This window comes from Liolophura sinensis, chromosome 2 (genome assembly GCF_032854445.1).
Source record: "Liolophura sinensis isolate JHLJ2023 chromosome 2, CUHK_Ljap_v2, whole genome shotgun sequence".
In the NCBI taxonomy this organism is placed as follows: Eukaryota; Metazoa; Mollusca; class Polyplacophora; order Chitonida; family Chitonidae; genus Liolophura; species Liolophura sinensis.
The window spans coordinates 26,159,961-26,175,702 of record NC_088296.1 but is presented as its reverse complement, the minus strand read 5'-3'; positions in this window follow the sequence as shown (position 1 = coordinate 26,175,702).

Here is a 15,742-nt window from a genome sequence, read left to right as displayed (position 1 = left end):
TAGACCTGTATGGCTGCGAATGTATTGTGTGTATAAGTGCGTAAGAAACATCTGACTCGCATGGTGCAATGAACTCTGGATTTATTCCACTGCCGTCATGAAAATGTATCACAGTTCACAAACATCTTTATACACTGTTACAGAAAACCATATCACTTCTCTGACAGAATGTTTCTATGGTCGTGTCGTTATGGCGCGTAGTTTTCAATATCACCGGAGTTATCTGCATGCACCGATCTCAAGACGACTACCTCTTGTATAAGTTCCTATAGCCTCTAGATCGTCTCTAAACAGCCGCACTGGGTGTGTATATACCATGTTCTATCTGGTACGCACATATAAAACATGCCTTGTGTTTGAGGGTAATATGGATAACTATTCAATATGAGGTAGTCCTCTTACCTATGTGTATTTGGTGAAGCCAATATGGAACCGTATCTCCAAAAACGGGGTCGTGATTATCCCGTGATACATTACAACGTGTTCAATTTTCACCATCATTCCCTCGATAATCTTACACCTCATTGATATAACCAAAGTATGTCTTGGATATTGGACGTGTAATGTCCATTAATATGCTCTGTGTTTAGAGCTGACTTTGTGCAGCGCGTTTTTAGTGAAGACGTGTCGCAGTAGGAATTGCGTACCCTGTCTGTGTCGATGACTCGTTTTAGATAACTAATATTTTGTCCTCTGCAATTCATTTGCCAGAGATCGAATCGCACTGGTTCATCAGATGCCGGAAGTCAGGAAGTGAGGAAGCCATTTCTCGACCTTTGACCAGATTCCTTCACTGCGACTGATGCTGAATTTTTAGCTCTGCCCACTATCCTCCAGTGCAAATAGTGGTGGATCTCTCGAGCTCTGCCCAGTTTTCTCCACTGTGAATGGTGGTAGACTCCTCGAGCTGTGCCTAGTTTTCCTAACAGCGAATGGTGGTGGATTTCTCGAGCTCTGGCCAGTGGTCTCCACTGCAAATGGTGGGGGATCTCTCAAGCACTGCCCACTATCCTCCACTGCAAATGGTGGTGGATCTCTCGAGCTCTGCCCAGTTTCCTCCACTGTGAATGGTGGTAGACTCCTCGAGATGCGCCTAGTTTTCCCAACAGCGAATTGTGGTGAATTTCTCGAGCTCTTACAAGGTTTCTCCACTGCAAATGGTAGTTGATTTCTCGAGCTTTACCCAGATTTCTCCACTAAAAATTGTGGTAGATTTCTCGAGCTTTGTCCAGGTTTCTCCACTGCGAATGGTGGTTGATTTCTCGTGCTCTTACCAGTTTTCTCCACTGCGAATGTTGGTTGATTTCTCCAACTGTATTCAGTTTCCTCCACTACAAATGATAGTGAATCTCTTGGGCTGCGTCACGTTTTCTCCACTGAGAATGGTAGTGTTTTTCTTGAACTCTGCCCAGTTTCCTCCACTGCGAATGATAGTGGATCTCTCGCGTGCTAAGCAGTTTCTCCACTGCGAATGGTGGTTGATTTCTCGAGATCTACCCAGATTTCTCCACTGCAAATGTTGATTGAGTTCTCGACCTCTACCCAGTTTTCACAACAGCTAATGCTGGTGGATTTCTTGAGCTCTACAGAGATTTCTCCACTTCGAATTGTGGAAGATTTCTCGAGCTCTTGCGAGGTTTCTCCAAAGCAAATAATGGTTGATTTCTCAAGCTCTGCCCAGGTTTCTCCACTAGGAATAGTGATTCATATCTCGTACTCTTATCAGGTTTCTCCACTGTGAATGGTGGTTGATTTTTCGAACTCTGCCCAGTTTCCTCCACGACGATTTGTTGTAGATATCTCGACCTCTTTCCAGGTTTCTCCGCTACGAATTGTGGTGGGTTTGTCGAGCTCTACCCAGGTTTCTCCATTGCGATTGGTGGTTAATTTCTTCACCTCCACCCAGTTTCCTCCATTCCAAATGATAGTGAATCTCCTTGGGCTGCGTCCCATTTTCTCCACTGAGAATAGTAGTGGATTTTTCAAGCTCTGCCCAGTTTCCTCCACGACGATTTGTTGTAGATATCTCGAGCTCTACCCAGGTTTCTCCATTGCGAATGGTAGTGGATTTCTCGAACTCTGCCCATTTTCCCCCACTGCAAATGATAGTGGATCTCTCGAGCACTGCGCAGTTTGCTCCGCTGGGAAATGGTGGCTGATTTTTTCGAGCTCTACCCAGATTTCTCCACTGCGAATGGTGGTGGATTTCTCAAGCTATGTCCAATTTATTTCACTGCAGATGATTCTGGATATCTCGAGCTCTGCTTAGTTTTCTCCCCTGCGAATGTTGATTGGTTTCTCGAGGTCTTGCCAGGTTTCTCCAATGCGAATAGTTGTTGATTTTTCGAGCTCTGCCCAGTTTCCTCCATTGCGAATCATGGTGGATCTCTCGAGCTCTGCCCAGATTTCCCCCCTGTGAATAGTGGTGGATTTCTCCAACTCTACCCAGTTTTCTCCACTGCGAATGATAGTGGAAAATCTCTCGAGCTCTGCCCAGTTTCCTCCACTGCGAGTGATAGTGGATCTCTCGAGCACTGCGTAGTTTCCTCGACTGCGAATAGAGGTTGATTTCTGGAGCTCTGCCTAGGTTCCTCAATTCTCGCGAACTCTACCCAGATTTCTCCACTACAAATTGTAGTTGATTTCTCTAGCCCTGCCCAGTTTTGTGCACAGCAAAGGTGAAGGATATCCTGAGCTCTTCCCGTTTTTCTCCACTGTGAATGGTGGTTGATTTTTCGAGCTCTGCCCAGTTTCCTCCATGACGATTTGTGGTAAATTTTTCGAGCTCTGTCCAGGTTTCTCCACTGCAAATGGTGGTTGAATTCTTTAACTCTGCCCAGTTTCCTCCCCTGCAAATGTTACTGGATCTCTTGAGCTCCGCACAGTTTCCTCCACTGTGAATAGTGGTGGATCTCTCGAGCTCTGCCCAGTTTTCTTCACTGCAAATGGTGGTAGATTTCTCAGGCTCTGTCCCATTTCTCCACTAACAATAGTTGTGTATTTCTCGAACTCTGCCCACTTTCCTGCATTGCAAGTGATAATGGATCTCTCGAGGTCTGCGCAGTTTCCTCCACTGCGAATGGTGGTTGATTTTTCCAGCTCTACCCAGGTTTCTCCACTGGTAATGATAATGGATCTCTCGAGCTCTGCCCAGTTTTCTTCACTGCGAATGATAGTGGGTCTGTCGGGCTCCGTCACGTTTTCTCCACTGAGAATGGTAGTGTATTTCTCGAGCTCTGTGAAGTTTCCTCCACTGCGAATGGTGGTGGATTTTTCGAGAACTGTGCAATTTTTTCCACTACAAACTTTTGTAAATCTCTAGAGCTTTGCCTAGTTTCCTTCAATGCGAATGCTTGTTGATCTCTTGAGCTCTGTTGGCTTTTCTCGGATCCCTTGGGCTCTATCTCCTTTTCTCCCCTGAAGAATGGTGGTGGACGTACAATTTCTTCCACTACAGATTGTTGTGGATCTTTCGAGCTCTGCCCTGTTTCCTTCAATGCGGATGATGATTGATTTTTCCAGTACAGTTCAGTTTCCTCGACTGCGGATAATGGTTGATTTCTCCGGCCCTGTTCAGTTTCCTCTACCGCGGATAATGGTTGATTTCTCCGGCCCTGTTCAGTTTCCTCTACCGCGGATAATGGTTGATTTCTCCGGCCCTGTTCAGTTTCCTCTACCGTGGATAATGGTTGATTTCTCCGGCCCTGTTCAGTTTCCTCTACTGCGGATGATGGTTGATTTCTCCGGCCCTGTTCAGTTTCCTCTACCGCGGATAATGGTTGATTTCTCCGGCCCTGTTCAGCCTCCTCTACTGCGGATGATGGTTGATTTCTCCTGTACTGTTCAGTTTTCTCTACTGCGGATGATGGTTGATTTCTCCGGCCCTGTTCAGCTTCCTGTACTGCGGATAATGGTTGATTTCTCCGGCCCTGATCAGTTTCCTCTACTGCGAATAATGGTTGATTTCTCCGGCCCTGTTCAGTTTCCTCTACTGCGGATGATGGTTGATTTCTCCTGTACTGTTTAGTTTCCTCTACCGCGGATGATTGTTGATGTCTATAGCACTGTTCAGTTTCCTCTACCGCGGATGATAGTTGATTTTTCTAGCACTGTTTAGTTTCCTCCACTGCCGATGATTGTTGATTTCTCCTGTACTGTTCAGTTTCCTGTACTGCGGATGATAGTTTATTTCTAGAGCACAGTGCAGTTTCCTCTACTGCGGATGATGGTTGATTTCTATAGCACTGTTCAGTTTCCCTCTTCTGCGGATGATGGTTGATTTCTCCAGCACTGTTCAGTTTCCTCTACTGCGGATGATGGTTGATTTCTCGAGCTCTGTTCAATTTCCTCTACCGCGGATGATGATTGATTTCTTCAGCACTCTTCGGTTTCCGTCACTTCAAGTGGTAGTGGATTTCTGGAGATGTAAGATACGGTGTATAAAACCAGGCTGACATATAGGAAGTCGTATTAAATTAAACATGCGGGTTAATTAGAAGAAACCTCGAAATAAATTCTGATTAAATGGTCGTATTTGAAAGATGTCGTATATGTTTTATAAAGCTAGCATCACTTTTCAATAATTTGTTTTTTCCTGTTTGCCCTAAGCCAATTATGCCTCCCGTAGTGGATCTGAGAGGATGTGAGATTGTTTTCAGTACAGAGGAAGATTGAAGACCTTAATATATCAATGAACGAGTGATTATCAATACGATATTGTGGGGAAAAAATAAACCAGGTCATCTTATGGAACAAAACTCAGTGTTTTCTGGAGTTATAATAATTAAATTGAGTGAATTTCATATATTCTTGTCCAAACAAACAGAGGTTTCCTTATCTTACAACCGCCTAAAACTGTTAAAAAAATATGCGATCAATACGATAAGCAAACTGGCGACCGATTAAAATCACATTTATTTAACGTGACATAATTTTCATCAGTCTCGGAAAAATGTACATGATTTTGCTCCTCTTTTTACACTCTTAATGTAACTTTTACAAGTTTAAAAACATTGATACAATGGGAACTCATTGTTTACCCTCCATAAAGCTGTCTTCCACATCTCTGAAACGGAGAACTGTTTGCATGTCCAAGGACTGCCTGTCACAAAGTGATCAATTGTTTTAATATGTACCAGCGCAGAGATATAATGTATTAATATGTCCTAAGATTGCTCACAACAAGGATCGAGTTGCTTAGATAAACTCATCCGTCACGTACATGTAACCAGTGAGACAAACTACAGTGAAATGTGTGTAGGTATTGTTGTACATTGGTCTGTAATGATATGTACACAAAGGCAACTTCCAGCCGGGCCTGATTATGTACTGGTGGATCCCTTGCTTGCACAAGACGACTATCTGGCCCAACTGAGAGCTGTCTTGCCCAAGGATGGCAGCGACTTCCCCTTCAAATTATCAGGAGGCTGGCAAGCGGTTTGAGGAAAAATTGATTGTCGTCCAGGCACACAGCGGACACACCTGATTTTAAAGTAAATCGCTCTAGAAGATCTATCAGCAGCTGTCACTCCCACCACACTGTTTTGTAACATAACTTTAAAAACAACTTTTGGATGAATCATCAAAGATGGGAAAATTACTGGCTTTCCGCAGTTACTTATTTAGTTCACTAAGATATGAAACACATCTGAGAGTCTATGGCAGAAATACTTCAGTCTTGGCAAAATATGACAGAACTGATCACATTATAAAGTTTTTGTTTCACATTGCCGTTTTAACTTTTATGAGTGATTCCACAAAGGTATATACTCCTAATGCGGAAATTACCACAATTATGTTAGGATTTTGAAATTTGCACTTTCTTATCCACCTTACCTTCCCTCTCTGGGGCCGAATCTCTGTCTTACCTACCACGCTGGGGCTGATTCTCCGCTGCAAACCGTCGTGTTTAGAAAATACGAGTTATTCCATGTATTCACGTATTTGTGGCCCTCTTATCGCACATTTCATGACTTCCCCTCAGTCTGTTACTTTAGTACATTTAACATCACGTCGTGTTGTTATGGACAACCCGAAGTTATGGACATGGTGTCTGATATGGGAATGTATGACACGCACCGAGCGTTACAGGACCAGAGAGGGTCGTCAAGTTTGTCTGTGTCCAGAAACACATGGTAACATATCAGATTACTGGGCAGAATTGGTGAGACGTCATCTACCCAAGCTTCACCTGTCCGCAGTCCTCATTTCCATCCGGTAATGATGCCGGTCATGGCCTCTCGTGATGATACCTAGCTTTAACCTTCCGCTGTTTCTCAGTCGCAGTTGATTCATTTATTTTTCTAAGCAGGGTTAGGTAACATCATTTACAATGCACCATGGTTGTTAGGTGACAAACATGGTTTTGTAGTGAATACCATGGTAGTGCGGCGACTTACGGCTGCACAAATAACATGGTTATTAGGTGTCAAACACGGTTGTGAAGCAACTTACGGCTGCACGACGAGTAATGTGGTTGTTCGGTGAGAAACACGCTTGTGCACTGACTAGCATGGTCGTGCGGCGACTTACGCCGAGTAACGCCGAGTAATATGGTTGTTAGGTGAGAAACACGGTTATGCACTGACTACAATGGTCATACAGTGACTTACGGCTGTACAGCGAGTAGTATGGTTGTTAGGTGAGAAACACGGTTATGCACTGACTAGGATGGTCGTACGGCGACTTACGGCTGCACGCCGAGTAACATGGCTCTTAGGTGAAAAACACGGTTATGCAGTGACTAACGTGGTCGTATGGTGAGTTGCGGCTGCACGCTGAGTAATATGGTTGTTCGGAACAAACACCGTTCTGTGGTGACAATCCTAGTTTTTGCGGTGATAATTTTGGTTGTAAGTTGACTATCATCATTTTCATCATATATCAACTATACTCTGACTATCAATATCGTACGGCGACTTACGGCTGCGCCGCGAATAATATGGTTGTTCGGTGACAAAGACGGTTGTATGATGACAATCATGATTATACAGTGATAATTTTGGTTGTATCGATATCCATTATGATTTTGTGTCGACTATCATGCCATTACCGCTCGGTGCGTGGCATGTACATGGCTGTACATGTACGGTATAAACTATCATGGCATTACGGTAACAATCATGACTGTACATGTACGGTATAAACTATCACGCCATTACGGTAACTAGCACGGCTGTACATGTACGGTATAAACTATCACGCCATTACGGTAACTATCATGGCTGTACATGTACGGTATAAACTATCATGGTATTACGGTAACAATCACGGTTGTATATGTACGGTATAAACTATCATGGTATTGCGGTAACAATCATGACTGCATATGTACGGTATAAACTATCACGCCATTACGGTAACTATCACGGCTGTACATGTACGGTATAAACTATCACGCCATTACGGTTACTATCACGGCTGTACATGTACGGTATAAACTATCATGGTATTACGGTAACTTTCACGGCTGTACATATACGGTATAAACTATCACGCCATTACGGTTACTATCACGGCTGTACATGTACGGTATAAACTATCATGGTATTACGGTAACTATCACGGCTGTACATATACGGTATAAACTATCACGCCATTACGGTTACTATCACGGCTGTACATGTACGGTATAAACTATCACGTCATTACGGTAACTATCACGGCTGTACATGTACGGTATAAACTATCATTGTATTACGGTAACTATCACGGCTGTACATGTACGGTATAAACTATCATGGTATTACGGTAACTATCACGGCTGTACATGTACGGTATAAACTATCATGGTTGTGGGATGACTAATATGGTTGCACATATAGGGTATAAACGTTTATGGATGTAAGGTGAGTATTTTGACTGTATAGGTACGTTAAAAAGTATGATGGTTGTATGGTGACTATGATGCCGTATATGTACGGTATAAACTATCATTGTTGTAGGGTAACTGTTTTAAGCTCTGCTGAACTGGTGTGCCTCTGGTTCTTCCACACTCTTCAAATTTTCGTCGCAGTGTTTTGGGACGTAGCGTAAGAGTCAAACGTAAAGTCCAACATTCGTATGTCATTTCTGAGCCATGACCGGACGCTCCAGGTCCAACATTCGCATGGCAGTTCTGAGCCATGACCGGACGCTCCAAGTCCAACATTCGTATGTCAGTTCTGAGCCATGGCCGGACGTTCCAATGTTCGTACCAATAGATAAAAAGTGATGCTCAGGCGATGCATGAGGTCTATATTGAGGAAAACGTGTTAACCGTGATGGTTTTGTCTATCGTGCGTCAAATGTAAAAACATGGTTTGTGAAACCTTGGCCTCTGTTAAAAGCGTCTTGCTGAAGAAGATCATCAGCCCAGATAATTGTATAGCTTGCCTAGTGTTTGGCTAAGGAACAGTATCCAGTGTTTACGCTGTTCCTTCCTATAACCAAGACAAACGCAATTGATAAGGCCTTTCCGTCGGCCATTTAGGAAATCTTACCGGATAAAATGAATTAGCCGGGTAAACACTTGACAGGAAACAAGGACAATGATTTGATGCCAGATAATGTCCATTAAACATCTACCTAAGTAGGCCTTAAGTGCTTGATTATCCTATGCCCCGTGTGGCAGCAGCTAAGCGTTGTGTTCTCGTGCGGTACAGCCATCTAAGGTGGCCTTTCCAGTCCCACCTGTATTACGGCACAGTCATCTACGGTTGTCGTTCCAGTCTCCCTGTGTCAATACGACATTGGACCTGTCCTGTAACAAGATAATCCCGTCGTGCGTGTGCGTTCATCGCGACATTTCTCATGTCCTGTAAAATATACTTCCGTCATGCGTGTGCGTCCATCGCGACATTTCTCATGTCCTGTAAAATATAATACCGACATGCGTGTGCGTACATCGCGACATTTCTCATGTCCTGTAAAATATACTTCCGTCATGCGTGTGCGTTCATCGCGACATTTCTCATGTCCTGTAAAATATAATTCTGTCATGCGTGTTTGTTTATTGCGACATTGTCGTGCTCAATGCGATATTTGCCCAATCCAGTGTAAGAAAGTCCCATCGCGCATGTGCCTTCAATACGATATCGGATCTGTCCAGTAAAATATAATCCCGCCATGCGTGTGCCTTCACTGCGACATTCGTCCTGTCCTGTAAAATATAATTCCGTTGTGCATGTGCGTTCATTGCGATACTTGTCTTGTACTATAAAAGATAATCCCGTCGTGCGTGTGTTTTCATAGCGACATTTGTCCTGTACTGTGAAAGATAATCTCGTCGTGCTGATTGTGATATTTGTCCTGCACTGTAACAGATAATCCACTCGTGCGTACGCGTTCATTGCGACATTTGTCCTATCCTGTGAAAGACAATCTTGTCGTGCATGTATGTTTATTGCGACATTTGTCCTGTACTGCAAAAGATAATCCCGTCGTGCGTTTCCGTTCAAGGCAACATTTCCGCTGCACAGTAAAAGATAATCCCGTCGTGCAGATGTGTTCATTGCGACATTTGTCCTATGCTGTTAAAGACAATCACGTCGTGCGTGTGTGTTCATTGTGACATTTGTCCTATCCAGTGAAAGATAATCCCGTCGTGCATGTGCGTTCATTTCAACATTTCCCCTGTACAGTAAAAATTATCCCGTCGTGCTTGTGTGGTCATTTATCCTGTACTGTAAAAGGTAATCCTGTTGTGCGTGTGTGTTCTTTGTGACATTTGTCCTATCCAGTGAAAGATAATCCCGTCGTGCATGTGCGTTCATTTCGACATTTCCCCTGTACAGGAAAAGATAATCCCGTCGTGCAGGTGTGTGCAGTGTGACATTTGTCATGTCTTGTGAAGTAAGTGTATGTACATTTTGGTGTAGAGGCTTAGCATGTCACACAACGTCAGCGTATGGACATTCCGATGTGAAAAATCAGCATGGTATACAGTGTAAGTGTATGTATGTTCCGATGTACAAGTTCAGCATGTCACACAACGTCAGTGTATGACATACTAAGCTTCTACATCGGAATGTACATAGAAAACATGTGAAAACTTAGCATGTCATACAGCGTAAGTGTATGTACATTCCGATGTGAAAGCTTAGCCTGTCATACAGCTTAAGTGTATGTACATTCCGATGTGAAAGCTTAGCATGTCATACAGCGTAAGTGTATGTACATTCCCATGTCAAAGATTGGCATGTCACAAAGCGTAAGTGTATGTACATTTCAGATGTCAAAGCTTAGCATGTCATACAGCGTAAGCGTATGTACATTCCCATGTGAAAACTTAGCATGTCATACAGCGTAAGTGTATGTACATTTTCGATGTGAAAACTTAGCCTGTCATACAGCGTAAGTGTATGTACATTCCGATGTCAAAGCATAGCATGTCATACAGGGTAAGTGTATGTACATTCCGATGTGAAAGCTTAGCATTTCAAACAGGGTAAGTGTATGTACATGAGGATGTCAAAGATTGACATGTCTTAAAGCGTAAGTGTAGGCCTATGTACATTCCCATGTGAAAACTTAGCATGTCATACAGCGTAAGTGTATGTACATTTCCGATGTCAAAGTTTAGCATGTCATACAGCGTAAGTGTATGTACATTCCCATGTCAAAGATTGGCATGTCATAAAGCGTAAGTGCATGTACATTTCCGATGTGAAAGCTTAGCATGTCATACAGCGTAAGTGTATGTACATTCCAATGTGAAAACTTAGCATGTCATACAACGTAAGTGTATGTACATTCCCATGTGAAAACTTAGCATGTCATACAGCGCAAGTGTATGTACATTCCGATGTGAAAGCTTAGCTTGTTATACAGCGTAAGTGTATGTACATTCCCATGTGAAAACTTAGCATGTCATACAGCTTAAGTGTATGTACATTCCCATGTGAAAACTTAGCATGTCATACAGCGTAAGTGTATGTACATTCCGATGTGAAAGCTTAGCATGTCATACAGCGTAAGTGTATGTACATTCCCATGTCAAAACTTAGCATGTCATACAACGTAAGTGTATGTACATTCCCATGTGAAAACTTAGCATGTCATACAGCGTAAGTGTATGTACATTCCGATGTGAAAGCTTAGCATGTCATACAGCGTAAGTGTATGTACATTCCCATGTGAAAACTTAGCATGTCATACAGCGTAAGTGTATGTACATTCCCATGTGAAAACTTAGCATGTCATACAGCGTAAGTGTATGTACATTCCCATGTGAAAACTTAGCATGTCATACAACGTAAGTGCATGTACATTCCGATGTGAAAGTTTAGCTTGTCATACAGCGTAAGTGTATGTACATTCCGATGTGAAAGTTTAGCTTGTCATACAGCCTAAGTTTATGTACATTCCGATGTGAAAGCTTAGCATGTCATACAGCATAAGTGTATGTACATTCCCATGTGAAAACTTAGCATGTCGTACAACGTAAATGTATGTACATTCCGAGGTGAAAGCTTAGCATGTCATACAGCGTAAGTGTATGTACATTCCGATGTGAAAACTTAGCATGTCATACAGCTTAAGTGTATGTACATTCCGATGTGAAAGCTTAGCCTGTCATACAGCTTAAGTGTATGTACATTCCGATGTGAAAGCTTAGCATGTCATACAGCGTAAGTGTATGTACATTCCCATGTCAAAGGCTGGCATGTCACAAAGCGTAAATGTATGTACATTTCAGATGTCAAAGCTTAGCATGTCATACAGCGTAAGCGTATGTACATTCCCATGTGAAAACTTAGCATGTCATACAGCGTAAGTGTATGTACATTTTCGATGTGAAAACTTAGCCTGTCATACAGCGTAAGTGTATGTACATTCCGATGTCAAAGCATAGCATGTCATACAGGGTAAGTGTATGTACATTCCGATGTCAAAGCTTAGCATTTCAAACAGGGTAAGTGTATGTACATGAGGATGTCAAAGATTGACATGTCTTAAAGCGTAAGTGTAGGCCTATGTACATTCCCATGTGAAAACTTAGCATGTCATACAGCGCAAGTGTATGTACATTCCGATGTCAAAGTTTAGCATGTCATACAGCGTAAGTGTATGTACATTCCGATGTCAAAGATTGGCATGTCATAAAGCGTAAGTGTATGTACATCTCAGATGTCAAAGCTTAGCATGTCATACAGCGTAAGCGTATGTACATTCCGATGTGAAAACTTAGCATGTCATACAGCGTAAGTGTATGTACATTCCGATGTGAAAACTTAGCATGTCATACAGCGTAAGTGCATGTACATTCCGAGGTGAAAGCTTAGCATGTCATACAACGTAAGTGTATGTACATTCCCATGTGAAAACTTAGCATGTCATACAGCTTAAGTGTATGTACATTCCGATGTCAAAGTTTAGCATGTCATACAGCGCAAGTGTATGTACATTCCGATGTCAAAGTTTAGCATGTCATACAGCGTAAGTGTATGTACATTCCGATGTCAAAGATTGGCATGTCATAAAGCGTAAGTGTATGTACATCTCAGATGTCAAAGCTTAGCATGTCATACAGCGTAAGCGTATGTACATTCCGATGTGAAAACTTAGCATGTCATACAGCGTAAGTGTATGTACATTCCGATGTGAAAACTTAGCATGTCATACAGCGTAAGTGCATGTACATTCCGAGGTGAAAGCTTAGCATGTCATACAACGTAAGTGTATGTACATTCCCATGTGAAAACTTAGCATGTCATACAGCGTAAGTGCATGTACATTTCCGATGTGAAAGCTTAGCATGTCATACAGCATAAGTGTATGTACATTCCAATGTGAAAACTTAGCATGTCATACAACGTAAGTGTATGTACATTCCCATGTGAAAACTTAGCATGTCATACAGCGCAAGTGTATGTACATTCCGATGTGAAAGCTTAGCTTGTTATACAGCGTAAGTGTATGTACATTCCCATGTGAAAACTTGGCATGTCATACAGCGTAAGTGTATGTACATTCCCATGTGAAAACTTAGCATGTCATACATCGTAAGTGTATGTACATTCCGATGTGAAAGCTTAGCTTGTCATACAGCGTAAGTGTATGTACATTCCGATGTGAAAACTTAGCATGTCATACAGCGTAAGTGTATGTACATTCCCATGTGAAAACTTAGCATGTCATACAGCGTAAGTGTATGTACATTCCGATGTGAAAGCTTAGCATGTCATACAGCGTAAGTGTATGTACATTCCCATGTGAAAACTTAGCATGTCATACAACGTAAGTGCATGTACATTCCGATGTGAAAGTTTAGCTTGTCATACAGCGTAAGTGTATGTACATTCCGATGTGAAAGTTTAGCTTGTCATACAGCCTAAGTTTATGTACATTCCGATGTGAAAGCTTAGCATGTCATACAGCATAAGTGTATGTACATTCCCATGTGAAAACTTAGCATGTCGTACAACGTAAATGTATGTACATTCCGAGGTGAAAGCTTAGCATGTCATACAGCGTAAGTGTATGTACATTCCGATGTGAAAACTTAGCATGTCATACAGCATAAGTGCATGTACATTCCGAGGTGAAAGTTTAGCTTGTCATACAGCGTAAGTGTATGTACATTCCGATGTGAAAGCTTAGCATGTCATACAGCGTAAGTGTATGTACATTCCGATGTGAAAACTTGGCATGTCATACAGCATAAGTGCATGTACATTCCGAGGTGAAAGTTTAGCTTGTCATACAGCGTAAGTGTTTGTTATTCCATTATTATATTATTCATGTTATTATATTATTCATTCCATTACAAAGTCTGAAGTTTTTGCCAAGAGTTGAAGGCATTTCAGGTCTAGAAAATCCGCACGCTTCGGAAATTGCTTATGTTGTAATCCCAGCGGCTTTAAAAAAGATGCTGTCTTTCTCATTTGTATAACGACAGCCGGGTTTGAATAAAGAATTTTGCGTTTTACGTGTAGAAATATTGTCCATTGAAGGTAAAAGCTTTTTCTTATAGGACGGATGTTAAACAAAGACAAATTGTTGTCAATTCACCAAGTACTTATAAAACTTTCTGACTGATTACTGAGCGTATCTTGAGTTAGTTTACAGGCAGTCGAGAGCAGACAGTATTTTACTGAGCCGCACAGTGTAACATTTTGTCCCCCTACCGTCACGCTATGACCCCGGGTCACAAACACGCCAAGGTCATATCGTGGTTATAGCCCTCGCTGAGGAATGTCCATTTCCTTGCCTAACGCACTTAACTGCTCATAGCGCCTTTTAATCAAATCATTATATGAAGTGCTTTAAATTAGTTATACATCAAATTGTATGAAGCGTTTTAGTTGTAAATCAATCTGTCTGCGCCAGTAATCTATTTATCAGCATTGCCTCGAGTATGAGGTGTTCTTCCTAATCGAAAGTCATGCGATGAAATTTACGACACTTCTGACAGCGAATTTACGGCACTTGTTAGTCGACATCTCCTGTTTTTTTTTTAATCTCGAGACTTGTTACCGTACATATTTCTTCAGCCGAGAATATCAAGTTGAAAATAACTGATCAGTACGCCTGGACGTTTAACATCTTAACATGCACATCTAAAATGATTCCTTGGGAAGGCCAGCGGACACGACAGGTCATATAGCGTACACCACATGTCAGCGTACACCACATGCCAGCGTACACGACAAGTCAGCGTACACAACATGCCGGCCTACACAACATGTCAGCGTACACGACAGGTCAGCGTACACGACAAGCCAGCGTACACGACAGGTCAGCGTACACGACAGGTTATCGTACACGACATGCTAGCGTACACGACAGGTCAGTGTACACGACAGGTCAGCATTTAGGAAATAGACATTATGTGGTTTACTGATGTTACTGGTTGCTAGTGTAGGAAATTCACAAGCGTGTTGATGTAGGAAACTGACATGTGGGAGTGTAGGAAACTCACATGTGTGAGCGAGTGTAGGAAAGTGACATGTGTGAGTGTAGGAAACTGACATGTGGGTTAGTGTAGGAAACTGACATGTATGAGCTAGTGTACGAAACTGATATGTGCCAGTGTAGGAAACTGACATGTGTGTGGGTGTAGGAAACTAACAAGTGTGAGCTAGTGTAGGAAACTAACATGTGTGAGTGTAGAAAACTGACATGTGTGAGTGTAGGAAAGTGACGTGTGAGTGTAGGAAACTGACGTGTGAGCGAGTGAACGAAACTAACATGTGTGAGAGTAGAAACCTAACGTGGGTGAGTGTATGAAACTAACATATGTGAATGTAGAAAACTGACATGTGTGAGTGTAGGAAACTTACGAGTAAGCGAATGTAGGAAACTGACATGTGTGAGCGAGTGTAGAAAACTGACGCGTGAGCAAGTGTAGGAAACTTACATGTGCGAGTGTAGGAAACTGACGTGTGTGAGTGTAGCAAAGTGACAGGTGTGAGTGTAGCAAAGTGACAGGTGTGCGCTAGTGTAGGAAACTAACATGTGTGAGTGTAGAAAACTGACGTGTGTGAGTGTAGCAAAGTGACAGGTGTGAGTGTAGAAAACTGACAGGTGTGAGTGTAGAAAACTGACGTGTGAGTAGGAAACTGACGTGTGAGTGTAGGAAACTGACGTGTGAGTGCAGGAAACTGACGTGTAAGCGAGTGTAGGAAACTAACATGTGTGAGTGTAGAAAACTGACGTGTGAGTGTAGGAAACTGACGTGTATGCGAGTGTAGGAAACTAACATGTGTGAGTGTAGAAAACTGACATGTGTGAGTGTAGGAAACTAACATGTGTGAGCGAG